Source organism: Juglans regia, unplaced genomic scaffold (assembly GCF_001411555.2).
Source record: "Juglans regia cultivar Chandler unplaced genomic scaffold, Walnut 2.0 Scaffold_94, whole genome shotgun sequence".
In the NCBI taxonomy this organism is placed as follows: Eukaryota; Viridiplantae; Streptophyta; class Magnoliopsida; order Fagales; family Juglandaceae; genus Juglans; species Juglans regia.
This window is the reverse complement of record NW_023364404.1, coordinates 5,652-22,648: the sequence shown is the minus strand read 5'-3', so window position 1 is coordinate 22,648 and position 16,997 is coordinate 5,652.

Below are 16,997 nucleotides of genomic sequence, written 5' to 3'. Positions count from 1 at the left end.
CTTCAAGAATCTTACAATGAAATTTGAGTATGGCGGAAGGGAAGTTACCTTGGTGGGGTTGACTTTAAAGGACTCCACATTGGTGGAGAGTAAAAAATCCTTGTTTAATTTGATTAACAAGGGAAAAGGGCTGTTGTTACAGTCATTAGTAAGGGAGGAAGAAGGGAATGTGGGTTGTTTGGGAAAAGAGATGCAGAATCTGCTCAAAAGGTTCAAAGGGGTATTTGAAACACCTAAAGGGCTACCACCCTCACGTGTACATGATCACAAAATCACCCTCAAGGAAGGAACCAAGCCAATTACAGTACGACCCTATCGATATCCTCATTATCAAAAGGAGGAAATCGAAAAAATAGTTGCTGAATTACTGGAAACTGGAGTAGTAAGACCTAGTGCCAGCCCCTTTTCATCTCCGGTGTTGTTGGTACAGAAGTCGGATGGAAGTTTGAGGATGTGTGTCGATTATAGGGCCCTTAATAAGGAAACTATAAAAGATAAATTTCCGATTCCCATTATTGATGAACTACTAGATGAGTTGCATGGGTCGGTTGTATTTTCCAAGTTGGATTTACGATCCGGTTACCATCAAATACGGGTAATACCGGAAGATGTGGAAAAAACAGCATTTAGGACTCACGATGGGCACTACGAATTTCTAGTTATGCCTTTTGGGTTAACAAATGCACCTTCAACCTTCCAAGGGTTAATGAACGATGTGTTTCGACCTTATTTGAGAAGGTTTGTACTAGTATTTTTCGATGATATACTTGTTTACAACAAGGGCTGGGAGGAACATTTGGGTCACTTAGAGAAGGTGTTGGAAGCATTACAGCAGCATGAGTTATTCGCTAAGTTATCAAAATGTCAGTTCGGGGTGCCCGAAATTGATTATTTGGGTCATGCGATAAGTGAAAAAGGAGTGGCAGCTGATGTTAAGAAAGTAGCAACTATGCTACAGTGGCCCAAACCAAAGAATGTAAAGTCATTGAGAGGTTTTTTGGGGCTTACTGGCTATTATCGTAAATTTATTAAGAATTATGGGGTGATAGCAGCTCCCCTTACTGATTTTCTAAAGAAAAATGCTTTTTTGTGGTCAACCGAGGCAATGGAAGCCTTTAACAACTTGAAGTCAACGGTTACACAGCCACCAGTTCTAAGACTTCCGGATTTCTCACAAACGTTCACTATTGAGTGTGACGCTAGTGGACGCGGAATGGGGGCAGTACTAATGCAGGCTGGACAGCCACTAGCTTACATGAGTAAGGCCTTAAAGGGAAAGGCATTACTACTCTCTACTTATGAAAAGGAGCTGTTGTCCTTAGTCACAACAGTGAGGAAGTGGAGGCCCTATTTGCTGGGCCAATCATTCGTAGTTAAAACCGACCAACAAGTTTTAAAGTTTTTATTGGAACAACGAGTTGGTACTGCAGCTCAACAAAAGTGGATCAGTAAATTGGTTGGTTATGATTTCTCTATCGTGTATAAGAAGGGAAAGGAGAACGTGGTGGCAGATGCCCTGTCACGGGTGGAGGATCAAAATGAGGATGTTGGGGCTGTTCTAGCTATGATATCATTTCGCACAGCTGATTGGGTAGAAGAATTAAAAGCCAGCTACACAGTTTCTGTCGAAATGCAGCAGTTAATGCAGAAATTACAGCATGACAGCGTTCCTCCAAAAGATTACCAATTACAGCAAAGGCTCTTACTCAAAAAGGGCAGGATTGTGATTGTGGCTGAATCAGCCTTCAAAAACAAGGTAATGCAGTATATACACGACAATCCAATGGCAGGACATTTCGGGTTTTTGAAAACATACCAAAGGGCTAAGAGAGATTTTTTTTGGAGTGGTATGAAGAAGGACATTAAGAGGATGGTAAGAGAGTGTGGGGTTTGTCAGGCTATTAAGTACGAGACTTCTTCCCCCGCTGGTCTCTTGCAACCCTTACCTATTCCGAAACAAGCATGGACGGACATTTCAATGGACTTTATTGAGGGATTGCCTAAATCCCAGGGATTCGATGTCATCTTAGTGGTGGTTGATCGTTTCACTAAGTTTGGCCATTTTATTCCACTGTCCCACCCATATACTGCTGCAACAGTGGCCAACTTATTCCTAAATCATGTCTTTAAGTTGCATGGTTTACCAAGAACTATTGTTTTAGACAGGGACCCGATCTTTGTGAGTTCATTTTGGAGAGCCTTCTTTGCACTACAAGGATCGACTCTCAATCACAGTTCAGCATATCATCCACAGTCTGATGGACAGACTGAGGCCTTAAACAAATGTTTAGAAAATTACTTAAGGTGTTACGCTGGAGTGAAACCCTAGAAGTGGGTGCAGTGGTTAGCAATGGCAGAGTGGTGGTACAATACATTATACCACACCTCCACAAAAATGACCCCATTCGAGGCCTTGTATGGTTGTGCGCCTCGGCCTCTTTTAGCTTATATACCAGGAACAACGGCAAACAACCAAGTTGACCAAACATTACAGAGTAGAGATAAGGTGTTACAAGTGCTTAAGGAGAACTTAGACAATGCAAGAAATCATATGAAAATTCAAGCAGATAAACATAGATCGGAGAGACACTTTGAGATTGGAGATTGGGTTTACCTAAAGCTTCAGTCTTACAGACAGAAATCAGTGGCTAATCGAAGAAACATGAAACTTTCTCCTCGGTTTTATGGCCCGTTCAAGGTATTGCAGAAGATGGGGGAGGTTGCTTATCGGCTGGACTTGCCGAAGGGGTCCAAGCTCCACCCCACCTTTCACGTGTCTTGCCTCAAGAAGAAGATTGGAGTCCAAACGCAACCTTTAGCCACTCTACCTCTCGTCGATACACAAGGCGAGGTCCAACCTGAACCCGAAGCTGTTGTTGAACGCCGAATGAAGCGACATGGGGATCACGTGATTACGGAAGTTTTAGTGAAGTGGGTGGGCACAACGGAGGAGAATAATACTTGGGAGAAGCTGTGGGAGTTGCAGCACCTTTACCCACACCTTGTGGGCAAGGTGCTGTGAAGAAGAGGGCAGTTGTCAAGAACCCTAGAGAACTGAGGAAGAGAATCGAAGCTAGGGGGTTCGGAAGTGTTACGTGGAGTTCAAGTGTTTGAGATGGATATACTCTGGACGGCGTCGTTGGAGGAAGCAGTAGAGTAATTGAATATCAAAGCTCACCGTTTCATGGGGAAGGAATTAATGTCGTTTTGAGAATTATAATTAGTATTGTCATTTTCAGTTTGATTGTGAAACGCACCGTTTGGGGGAGTGTCTTAAACGGTGCATTTTATGCTGTCATTTACATTCTGTTGTGAGAGGTGATTTTATCAAAGGGAGGAGTTTGTTAGAATGGAATATAGTCAGACAGTGGGGTAGTGGGAAGGGGTCCAGAATCTTGTAGTGGAACTTGTTGGAGGAAGGGAGACCTCGAATGCTCCCAGCGTGATAAACAGTTTATCCCTTTGAGGAATTTCATCATACACCTTGCCTGCGTTCATTTCTTTCTCATGTTCTTGATAGATTTTTATACATTCATCCATAATACAATCCGCATCTGTTTCATCGCTATTCTCACATTCTTACACCATTATTATTCATGAGATCCTCATTAGCCTAGAGTACTATAGGAAGAAGCTAACAAATCCCAGCCGGTACCTCAATTTCGGCCTGTACCAGCCTATATTTCGGCCGGTACTGACCGATATTTCGGCCTTCCATTTTTTTTTCATTTTTTCAAATTACAAACTTATTTTTTTACTTCCAATTCAGACTAGACTATTTATAATTTATATATATGTATTTATATATAATTTATTCATAAATAGGCTATTATTTTGGAATATAATTTATATATATAATTTATTTATATATCAACTATCTCGAAACGGTACAGAAACGATACTGGTATCGAAATATTTCGTTCCAGTACCTTGACTGGTACGGCTTTCGGTACGGTATTCAAAACATTGATAATAAAACATTCAACCACAAATTCAAACGAGCAAACAGTCGAACGGAACGATACATCGTTCGAACAGGACTGCATTATAAGAGGATTCAGCACCGCAAACGACTAAATAACTCAAATTTGTTGTAGTGTTAGAGCAGGTTTGGGGGGTGGGATGAGACACAAAATTTTCATCTCATCTCATCATTACACATTTTTCAAATCTCCATACAAAATATAATAAACAATTCAATTTTTTCAAATCTCAATTCAACTTTTTCAAATCTCAATACAATAATAATACTAAAACATAATATTTTAAATACTAAAACAAAACATAAAATTTTTATCTCACCCCCCAAACCTGCCCCGTCTCTCAAAAAATAGACTTTGGATGACCCAAAGTCTATTTTTTTGAGACAATTGTGACGACGGAAAAATTGACTTATGTTACACGAAAAATTGACTTGATCCAATCAAATTCGAGTGAACTTTGCGTGGAATTGGACTCTCATCGTTGGGAAGTTTCAGAATGTTGTCTGTGGATTTCTAACAAAGGAAAGCCCCCTTTTGCAATTTGAATAATTAAAGGCCAAGGACGGGGTCGAACCGATTTGTAGTCCAATACGAAAATCAAGGAAGACACCTAAAGAATTGTTACATATTGCTGCAAGTGAAAAGTACTCCTTTCAATAATCTTGTTACATTCATTATCACTCATTTTGCACTACATCGCTCGCTTTATTGATGGTCAGTACGTCTAATAATATTATAAGTACCCTAAAAAAAATAAAAAATTATGTCATTTGGGACAGAGCATATAAGAGAGAGACACGCAATGTTACAACATTAGAAAATATAAATAAATAATTAATGTTCTGTCCTATTTTTCCAAATAAATAAATACGTATATATAGTTTTTTTTTTTTTTTTAAGTAATGTTACATATAGTGAAATGCATAAATGACATATAGTCATTTTAAAAAATAGTGAGATCAACTATTAAAAAATTAATTTCTTTTCATATGAATCTCGTATTTATTTATTTTTTTTAAAATGATTACACGGTATTTATGTATTCACGATTGTAACTATTATTATTATTATTATTATTTATTTAGTGGTTTGTTAGCCATATCATGTAGGTCTTAGCTAGGATCGAATTCAAGACATAAATTATCATCAACTACTGCATAAACTACTTTTTATATTGAGGCTCCACTCGTTTTCACACCACATGTAGTTTCATATATAATTAATCACGTACGTACGGCAAAACCCAGACAGTACATAGAAATTAAACAAACCTAATACATCAATAGTTCAGTACTTAATTGGGATATCAAAACTTATGTCGGTAGCCTTCAGATTAGTCACATTTTTTCTCTTACTACCTGGACTCTTATGTATGGCAACAAAAACTGGGCTTAGTTTGAATTTGCCTGATCATGATGTTCGTTGAGTATATAGCTTCACATGTTGAAAATATGGAGTTAAAGAAAAAGAAGAAAATATATATATATAAATACATATATTTATAAAGTCTGCACTGTATTTATACTAGAATAGGAACTTAATAACAAATTAACAGAATATTAATTCTTATTAACAGAATAATAACAGAATTATTCCAACTAATTATTGCCCTTATGTTACACGCAAAGACGACTCCTTATAAAGAGTTGTTACATATTGCTGCATAGATGTGAATGAGACTGAAAAGTAGTTATACTCCTTTAATAATTGTTAGCCATATCATGTTAGTAGGTCCAAGGAGTTCATGCCCCACATGGTTTCAAACTACTTTATTTATGTTCCTGGGAAAATCTACTAGTATAAATATAAAAATAAATATCTAGAAGGTGAGATAAGCTCTTCATTACTTGGATTGCAATATTTGACTTACCTGGACTTAAGTTTGAATAACTTTTCCGGGGAACCCTTCCCAAATTTTATTGCCTCACTCACTAAATTACAACATCTCTATCTTTCATATACCTTTATAGTTGGAACCATTCCACAACAGTTAGGAAATCTCTCGGGATTGATTTCTCTTGATCTCAGATGGAATTTTGATCTGACAGAGGCACATAATCTTGATTGGTTAATTCATCTTCCATCCTTAACACATTTGGGCCTAAGCAGTGTTAACCTCAGCCAGGTAGTCAATTGGCCCAATAAGGTTATGATGCTCCCTTCTTTGAAATACTTGAGTCTACGTGATTGCAGTCTGATCTCCACAGTGACTCCTCGGTTTCTTTCCATCAATGCTAATTCCTCATCACAATTTCTATTTCTAGATCTTTCTTTCAATTATCTCACCAACTCAATATTTCCTTGGTTGTTCAACGCCACTAGAAGCCTTGTTGATCTTCACCTCAGTTATATTAATGACTTACAATGCTCCATTCTGGATACTTTTGGTAGCCTAAATTCTCTTTGAACACTAAATCTTGCTGGAAATCAACTTGTTGGTGGCATTCCAAAATCTTTTTTGGAATTTATGCACCTTAGAGTCATTGACTCTTTCAGATAACAATCTTAGTGGAAGTCTTAACGAATTTATCAGTAATGTGTCGGGTTGCTTGGTGGACTCCTTGCAGAAGTTTCAAATAAGGAACAATTCATTCACGGGGTCATTGCCTGAGAATATTAGAAACCTATCCAATCTTCAGACATTGGATGTTGCTAAGAATTCCCTTGCAGGGGTGATCACTGAAGCCCATTTTTCAAATCTCATCAAACTGAAAGCATTATATTTAGGGTTAAATCCTTTGGTTTTGAGATTCAGCTACAATTGGGTTCCACCATTCCAACTAGATGTTATTTATTTGAGCTCTTGCAGATTGGGATCAGCTTTCCCAAAGTGGCTTAAAAGTCAAATGAATTATTATGACCTTGATATTTCTTATGCTGGAATTTCTGACATTATCCCTGCTTGGTTTTAGGACTTCCCTCCCATGTTATACAATTTAGATATATCTAACAACCAATTGCATGGGAACTTGCCTGACTTGTCATCATCCAGACTTGGTGAGTTTGCTAGTATAGATTTAAGCGCCAACTGTTTTGACGGTTCAATACCACCTTTTCCATCGAATATGTTAATAGACCTATCAAATAATAGGTTTTCAGGGCCAATTTCCTTCCTATGTAAACTCAATACTCCAATGTTATTGGATTCTTTAAACCTCTCAAACAATACATTGTCTGGAGAGCTTCCAGATTGCTGGACGTATACTCGTGACTTGGTTGTTCTTAATTTGGCCAACAACAATTTCTAGGGAAAATACCAAACTCAATGGGCTCCCTAGTCTTGATTCAACTTTTGCATTTAAGCAACAATAGATTTGTTGGAATGCCGATGTCCTTTTAGAATTGTAGCGAGTTGATAACCATTGACTTGGAAGCAAATAACTTGGCCGAAATGGTACCTCCATGGATTGGTAATAGTCTACCAAATTTGGTTATTCTTAACTTACGATCTAATCAGCTTTATGGAAGGTTGCCTTTAAGCATATGTCGTCTATCACATATTCAAATCTTTGACCTTTCTTTGAACAAGATCGAGGGAACTATTCCATAATGTATCTACAATTTGACCGCAATGTCTCGTACAAAGAGTACAATTTCTGCCATATACACGGATAATGGAAAAATATATACTTATGCAGACTATGCATACTTGGTATGGAAAGGAAGAGAGTTAATGTTCAAAAATTCCTTGAGACTTGTGAAGATGATTGATCTTTCAAATAACAAATTACATGGAGAGATTCCAGAAGGAATTACTAATCTTACAGAACTAGTTGCCTTGAATTTATCAAGAAACAACTTATCTGAATTAATCACTCTGAAGATCGGTTTGTGAGAAAGTTGGAGTCTCTTGATTTATCTAGAAACCAACTTTATGGTGAAATCCCAATGAGCATTTCCAACTTAAATTTTCTTAGTTAATTGGACTTGTCCACCAACAGCTTATCAGGAAAAATCCCAACAGGAACTCAAATACAGAGCCTCGATGCTTCTGCATTTTTGGGAAATCTTAAACTATGTGGCTCTCCACTTCCAAACAAATGTCTAGAAGATCTTCATCCAAATTACATTAACAACCAGGGTCACAAGAAGGAAAATGATGATGATGGATTTATTACTAAAGGATTTTATGTTGCTGCAAGTCTCGGATTCATTGTTGGATTTTGGGGGGTGTGTTGCATTTCAGTGCTAAACATACGGTATATAATGAAGCGTCTCACTTCCAATGCTCGAATGATATTAGCATAGGCTACATGTGGCAGCAGCTCTATGTATGCTCAGTTTGCAGTAAAGTTCAACTTTAAGGTAAAAGTCTTCTTCTTGTATTTTGTATTCATATTCATAAATTAGCCAGTGATATACTTCACCACATATAGTATGAATATATATTACTATATATATATTCTATGTTATTATATTATAGTATGAATATATAATTGTTAGCATGACGTTATAGCATGACTTAATTGCATCCCTTGAATTGAATTATCTGCAATTAAAAATCTCATAAACCTTGGATTATATAGGAAATATTAGTTTTTACATATTGATCTTATGTAGAATTTGGCTTTAGTAAGTCGGTTCATGAGGTACATAGTATATATGTTTAATGGTTCATCGATCGTCTCTTATGCAAAAATATTATTTTAATCCCCTCTTTTTATTTGTCCGTTTTGGCAGTGTGGATGCTTATCATGATGAGCTGATTTTAATTTGTAGTTTAATTTTTTAATATGCTTTTGAATAATGTTGTTTTACTATTCAAAACTAATATTTGTTCATTTACAGTGATTCAGCTAGCAAGAGACAGCTACATCATTTCAATGGATAGCCACTTTTTATATTCTATAATTGATCAATCCTGCATGTTAGTTATGGTTTGACACTTCGATTATAAAACACGTGGATTTTGTTGACGTTCTATATATATATATATATATATATATCAGTCTATCCCCAAAATTAAATCTAACCCTGTTTTAATGAAGAAATTATAAAAAGTGAAGAGTATTAGTCTTACTCGAAGCTGAGATTTGCTTCAATTAATATAAATATTGTATCAATCTTCGTGATTAATTAATCATATCCATCGATCCCAAGAAGACAAATTAACATGAAATATTTTTCATTAAATATATTCTCTTGATTTCTCTACAAACTAACTAAATATAATATCATCTATTTTTCAGCATTAAAGAAGGAAAGCTCTTATCTATATTTGGTTAGAAAAATAAATTCATCATCCTTTCAATTATTATCCTCTAAACATCTCATGATGTATCATTAAATGATATCAATATATATCATGTGTAATTGAAGATGAAAAAAAAAACATATAAGATGAACAACACTTCTTTTCAACTTCATATACTGATCAAAGATTGTGGTGGCCTTAGCCCTAGGGTGATTCATTAAAACTGGATGTACCAGTATTCAGCACATGCACACCCCTGTTTTCCCACATTCAAGGCCCAAGACTTGGTTCATTTAAGAACCGGTTGTTAAAGGATATACCCAATTAATTCGGTTTATATAGATTAAACAAGCTAGTTCGGTTGACCAAACTTTGCTTTTCTCCTTCTATTGATTGTCTTTCGAGAAAAGTAGAAACTATGGACATGCTTAGTTATGGAAAGTTCAAAGAATATTTGAGGATTTTGATAATTATTTTAGATTGGGTTTTTGAAAATGAAAGAAAATTTTAAATTATTTTTAAAAATAATTTTTGTAATGAAATTTGTGAAACTCTATAGGAAAAGTTGAAAACTTGTTTGAGCATAGTTTTTTAAGAATTTTTTTTGTCGAAATTTTTAACAGTTGCATTGACTTTTGTGTTGGATAATGTTCAGGTAAAAGGTTTGAAAAATAAATGGTTCTAACCTAACACAACACCTAGAAGGGGTGAATAGGCCCCTTCTAGGTGTTTTCAATTTTATTACACGATTTAAAAATGTTGTCAAACAAAAATCAGTCACTGAAAAAAAATCATAGAAAAATAACCAACATAGAAATTTGGTCACGAAATAGAAACTCAAATGAAGAACATGTTCTAAATCTAAAATCACTCCAAGTGTAAGTCACCACCTAAAATTCACTACAGAAATTTAATTTGTTACAACCAATTTAGAAATGCTCACAAAACCCTTGTAGTAGCTAAATTTGGCTTGCAACGTCACTAGTGACCCACTCAATCTCTGCATGCATGCAGCTCCGAAACTCTAGCCTTTCTATAGCTTTGCCACAAGAACCTTTCTATCTTTGCTTCAATGGAAACTTTGGAATCCCTTCTGGCCAAAGAACATTCACACAAACTGATGTAGCAGTAGTTGACCTCAACCACAATCGGATGGGGATCTGATTTCAAGAGAAAACTAAAGTATATGGAATGAGATATTTTTCTCTCTTTCTTAGCTCTCTATTTGCTCTGTACGTGTCTGCCCTATGAAGGAACAAACAAGTTTCCTTTTATAGCCACAATGGGACATAGCGCCGAAACCCTAGTCAAAGTCATATTTTTTAACATTCGTGAATGTCAAGCACACGTTGTATCCAAGTTTCAACTCGAGGCATGAGTTGAGTGCATGTTGCAAGAACTTTCTATCTAGGTTACCACTCGAGCGTCATGTCAAGCGGGTATCGAGCAAACTCTTTGTGTGAGCTTCACTCAAGCTTTATGTCGAGCGGATATCAAGCGAACTCTCTATATGAGCTTTCGCTCGAGCGCCAAGTCGAGCGAGTGTCAAGCGAATTCTCTGTATAAGCTCTGCTCGAGCGCAGGTCGAGTGAACTTTTTGTATGAAGCTTAGCTCAAGCCATGTTGAGCTAATTTCAATCCCTTGTCATTTTACCAGTTTTCTTCAGCCACTCAACACTAAACAAGTTACAACACAATTTAACACGTGTTGTCATATGAAATATGCCAACACACTCATTTCACATTAACAATATCTCCCGTTGGCATTTTTGTGAAAAAACCTCTAACCTATACATGAACCTAATCCTGACAGATCTCATGCAGGATTGCCAAGTACAGGTACAATCTCTGAATAAGTTGAAATATTTTTATAATCACTTAACAAACAGGTAAACGCACCAAAAACATAGAGATACAAGAAATATTCTCACATGTTTCATCAATGCCTGCTAATAAATCAAAAAACAAGAATTCAAGCATAGACATGACAAATACATTTTTTTATCATGGAAATCATCATTAAGAAACAATCAAACATTGAGTTTAATCAAGGACTACAGTAGCATAAAAAATTGTTTCACAAAAAAAAAAAAAACCTTCAAAATTTTCCCTTTATTTCCAAGCTACTGCGCCTGAATGTATCCAATCCTACTCCCCCTACATATATGTCACTCCCCCTTTTTGTCACGAAACAACAAAGGGCTCTCGCAGTCAATTCTCACCATCCTCTTTAGTTGAGGCAGCTAGGAGCTCATGTATGTCGTTGAAGCGTCATGTTACTAGCTATTGGAGGCTATCTATGCGAGCATGCAGATCATCAAATCGAGGATCCATGTGATCAAGATGAGCATTCATGCAAATCAAGTGATCAAACACCATCTGAATGGTTCGGTTAGTAGAATCTGGTGTAGAAGTGAATGGTGCTGAGCTAAATGGAGCAGATTTGGATGGATGTGAGCGGTTTGAATCAATAGTCTCACAAGTTAATGTATAATGGGTGACAATGGGGGCAGTGACACGCTAGATCATTTTCCCTTTGTGGTATGAGATGGTAACATGTAGTGTTCTATTGGCACACACTTATGCTGAGCACTTATCCATGTGGTTATGCAGCTAGGGGAAAAGTTCTCTAAACCTCCAGTTGAAGACGACTTCTATACTAAAACAAGATCCATGTTGTATAACCTTGGCCTCCAGAATTTTGAGAAGAATTTCAAGAAAGGCTTGTTAACAGATAGCACATTACCTCTGCTCACTGACAGGAAAACAAGAAAACAAGTTACATTCTAATGTGCAATATCAACCAGCAACTATATAAGCTCGTTAATTTGTAGCATATGCTGTAACTTGTCTCTGCATGAACATAAATCTATCACTCAACTGTACGTACTTGTAGAAGATTTCGCTTCCTCTTCAAGATCTCATGTGATTATTGCCATATTCGTCATCTTCATCAATCTTGATTTGTTCTTTCTTTTCTGCATGCTAATTCGTATAATATCGGAGTGGCGGGAGGCCGCCAAATTCGATTAACTCAATGTCCTCAACCAGATGTTTGAAGTGCAAGCTTATTTAACTGGGAGTTTTGGGAGGAATCAATAAAGAAATTTTTTCCCATAGTTCTTCTTTCCCAAGGTACTCCGAGTACATTGCAAGAGAGTTCTCGAAAACTTTATTCTCCTCCCAGGTCCATTCACACGGTTCTGAGATATTTTTCCAGCCAAATTCAATTGGAGCCAAACGATCAACAGAGGATGCAGGTCAATTTGAGGTTGGAAGCGACGGCTGATTTGCATATATATATATATATATATATATATATATAAGTATTCACGTTGAGTTGAATCCACCCACCAACACAGCAGGAAAGTTCAATTCACACAAGGCATGTCGTGAGATCTAAAAGATTTCCAGAAATATTTGATACGAATTAAGAAACCTAATGACGCAAAAGGAAGTTGCAAAATACTGTACATTAACCCTTGACCTAAATCAGAAATATTGAGTGAATGCTTTTAATGTGACCCCTCATCACCTTTGTCCCCAAGCTATAAATCTCAAAATAAAACAGTTGAAAAATTCATATTACGTGCTTCTGATCTGTTAGAACCCTTGAAATTGTGATAGTAACTCATGAGATCTTACTTTGATTTCCACAAGAATATTTAAAGAGCAACACACCAACAAAGCTTGAGATTTTACCAAACGTATATCCAGAAAAATTCAGGTCCTAATTAGGAACGGCAACAAATTAGGTTGTATGATTACTCAGGCCGCATGCGCTTGTCCCTGCATGTTCTTGATCATGAATGTTAGCCCCTTCTTTTCAGCTAAGTAATTTTTTTTTTTAAGCAGCATATATGATGGATGTATTAATTAAACCTTCTTAGCATAATTGGATAACAATAAATCGACAGATAATGCTAAGCACTGGTGCAGGTAGAAAATACATTTTCACTACTGCAAATTCCCTATATTGGTGATTCATTAGTAAAGCTGCCTCCTAAGTGTAGAAGGTGTCAAGTTGATTCAAGGGAGAGTCCCAAGTTCGATTCCACTGGGACTATGGTGGTCAGAAAATCACTTCAGTTTTAAAATGCTTGATGATGCTTTTGATTTCAGAAAATGGTGTAAATGTGCTATGTAACAATTAGATGTGTAAATCTGATCTAGACTTCAAAACGAAGTAATTAGTCTTATATGTACTCAAAGGAATGAAATGTAGCAAATGTGAAGTATGCTAAATACAAATATACCAACTCAGATTTCTTAGGATGTTTGTAGAGTAGAAGAAAACGTCAAAAAAAAGAACAATGGCGGAAAATCAAATATGTGTGCAATTTTTGGTATCTAAGGGACAAAAGATCAAACACCTAAGCTACGGGTTCACTTTTCATGGATTGTGCTCAAATAAATTTTGATTCCCTAACCCCTTCAAATACTTTCTTTGTCGAGAGATAAGCACTCGAAAGATTCAACCATAAACGTAAATTCAATCAACACTAAAACCTCTACTGAATTGTTAAACAGTTTTGGAATAAACATAACAACCATGTATTCTCATTGCAACCCAAGCATTCATTTTGCCTCTTGTCAACAATAAATCAAGGGTCGAAGGAAGAACCCATGTTGATTCTTTTTGTAAACTGATTTACAATCCCTTAGACTATGAAATTAAACCAAAGGAAATTCAACTTATAGAAACCACAACCCAATCCAAGTTATGGTCGAGCTTAGGCACGGAAATTAGTTTTGCATAACGAAAACATAAAGTTCTTTAACTAATGCATAAGATTTTAACATAAAAAAAAAAGAAATGGAAAAGAAGAATGGACGAGGTTATGCTCTCTTGGAATTTATGCCCCAGCCGAGTATATCCCCAATCTCATCTTTCCTTCCTCTTTTCTGTTTTTCTCCCGTCAGCCTTGATGTGTGTGAATATTCCTCAATCTCCTTCCCACTCAGCTCCAAGTCCCTTTCGGTTACAGCCCTTTCCATTCCAGCCGAGGCCTCCCTGTGGCAGGGTAGGTGTAAATTAGTGATGGTGTAAGGTTAGAAACATATTTGGGTATTTAGAAGAAAAATTCTATACAGAAGTCCACATTCCTGCACACCACTTAAAAACATACAATTTTACTCGTTTACCCTCATATTTTATAGCTGGGGGCTCTTGCTGGGACTGTAGCATGTATTTATATGTGTTTTTTTTAAAGTTATTTTTTATATAAATTTTTTTAATATTTTTAAAAAATAAAATAAATTTAGAACATCATTAAAAATACTTTCTCAATCAAGAAGTAAAAAAAAAAATTATTAAAAAATATTTCTTTAATCACGAAGTAAAATAAAAAATTATAAAAAAATATTTTATATTTTACTTCATAATTAAGAAAATATTATTTAATAATATAATGAATTTTTTTATTTTTTTAAAATATTAAAAATTATTAAAAAAATCTATATAAAAAAAATTAAAAAATACACATAACAAAATACACTAAAGCTCTAGCAGGAGCCCAGCATTTTCCATTCTAGAAACCTGTTGTTTTATCACACGATGGAAGTAGGAAGTCATGTGGGCTCAATTATCACTTATCGTTTACCAGAGGGGTCTAACACACTTAAAAATTTAAAAGTTAAAATAGATAAAAGACCCAAAATGCTATCAGACTTGAGTTTAAGCAATTATCTCTATTCTAATGTATAATAATCACAATGCCTAATTATACATTATTATCATCTCATCACACCCACCAGTTAGTCTTTTGCCAGTCTCTAACAAATTGAGCCATTGGAAGAAAAACAAAAAAGTTAACTTCCTTCCAAAGTTACCGAAATAAAAAAATCTATGCCAAAACTAGAGATTTTCAAAAGCATGGGTATTAAAGTTGAGATAGATCAGATTACAGCTCTTCACAGAAGCTGATGAAATACTCAAGCACTTGAATAGAGGAAATGTGTAAAAATGCTGCAGCTCACTAAGTGTAATAAGTGGGTGGCAAGAATACCAAAGTTGGCTATCAAATTTTATTAAGCACTCCCAATATCAATAGCTTAATCAAGAAGAATCAAAATTGATCTTGCTCGAATTCAAAACCATTGCAATGGTGACTTTCACGCTATCACACTTTAAGAGTTTTTTTTTCCTTTTTAAACCCCGGTGATAAGCAGCCTTTTCCAAAGCACCCTAAACTTTTCTTGATCTCTGGTTTGTCCATTTTCTCAAGTGTTTTGCTCATTTTCAATCAAGAGATGCATTGGTTGCTCTCTTCTTCTTTTTTTTTTTTTTTTTATTAAACCATTAAGATATGGTTTATTAGAGCTCCTATTAGCTGCAATATTGGGCTAGACTTAGTAAAATAAGAAGGCAACCAGGTGTCCTAGATTGTGTGTGGTTGAGTTTAGCAACCAGAAACTTAATCAAACATTTCTCTTGCTCGAGTGATAGATTATTTGATGAACTTCTATGTTAAGCTACACCTAAGCTATTGGAACTTAATATAACCCATGATCTAAACAACCATTTCTCAAGCTTAGAATTTTGAAGACAGTTATTGCACAGTTCAGTCAAGCATCTTTAAAAACCAAAGAAACACCATGGGAACTCTTAGAAATAGATTTTCTCTACCAGCCCCAGCTTAAATTTAGCATTGTCCTCAATGAGTAAAGAATAACTGAATAGGGACAAGGTAGTTCCGGCCTGGGGGGGGTAATTATCTTAATCTGAATGGTTATGACAATAAGAAAAGAAAGAGAGAAAGGTGGAACTGAACCTGCAAAACAAAAAAGCAAGAAAGAAAGAGAAAAAAAAAAGCAGAAAAGAAAGCATCAAGCAAAGTAAGGAGCTAGGTGGTTGTAGTGTAGATAGGATCATGCAAAGGGATGGTGGTGTCTTCGGGTGAAACGTTTCCCAGAGAAGGTTTGAGTTTTTGGCCATTGACTCTAAAAATATTTTCATTTTGAGGGTTTACAACCTCAATAGCACCATGAGGAAAAATTATTTTTATCACATAAAGGCCACTCTACCGAAATCTCAATTTACCAGGGAACAAATGAAGTCTAGAATTATAGAGTAGGACTTGCTGATTAGGCTCAAAAGACTTTTTGAGAATACTCCTATCATGCAAAACCTTCATATGTTCCTTGGTCAACTTAGAATTCTTATAGGTATCCCTCCTTAACTCATCTAATTCAAAAAGCTGAAACTTCCTCAAAGATCCAGCCTGATCCGTGTCAAAATTAAACTTTTTTATTGCCCAATATGCTTTGTGTTCCAGTTCAACAGGTTGATGGCATGCCTCACCATAAACCAGCCTATAGGGAGACATGCCAAGGATGGTTTTATAAGAAGTTCTATAGGCCCACAAAGCATCAGACAACCTTAATAATCAATCTTTTCTATTTGGATTGATTGCTTTTTCAAGGGTTTGATTAATTTCTTTGTTTGCCAACTTAGCTTGGCCATTTGTTTGGGGATGGTAAGAGGTGGACACCTTATGATGGATCCCATACTTTTTCAGGAGGATATCCAATGATTTATTACAAAAATGGGTTCCATTATCATTGATGATAGCTTTTGGCATGCCAAACCTAGCTACAATGTTTTCTTTTAGGAACTTAAGCACCACTTGATGACCATTTCCTTTGCATAGAATAGCTTCTACCCAATTAGAAACATAATCTACTGCAACTAGAATGTACAAATACCCAAAAGATGAAAGAAATGTCCCATGAAGTCAAGCCCCCAACAGTAAAAAATCTCAAGAACTAAAACTGGTTGTAGTGGCATCATATTTCTCCTAGTGATTCCACCCAATCTC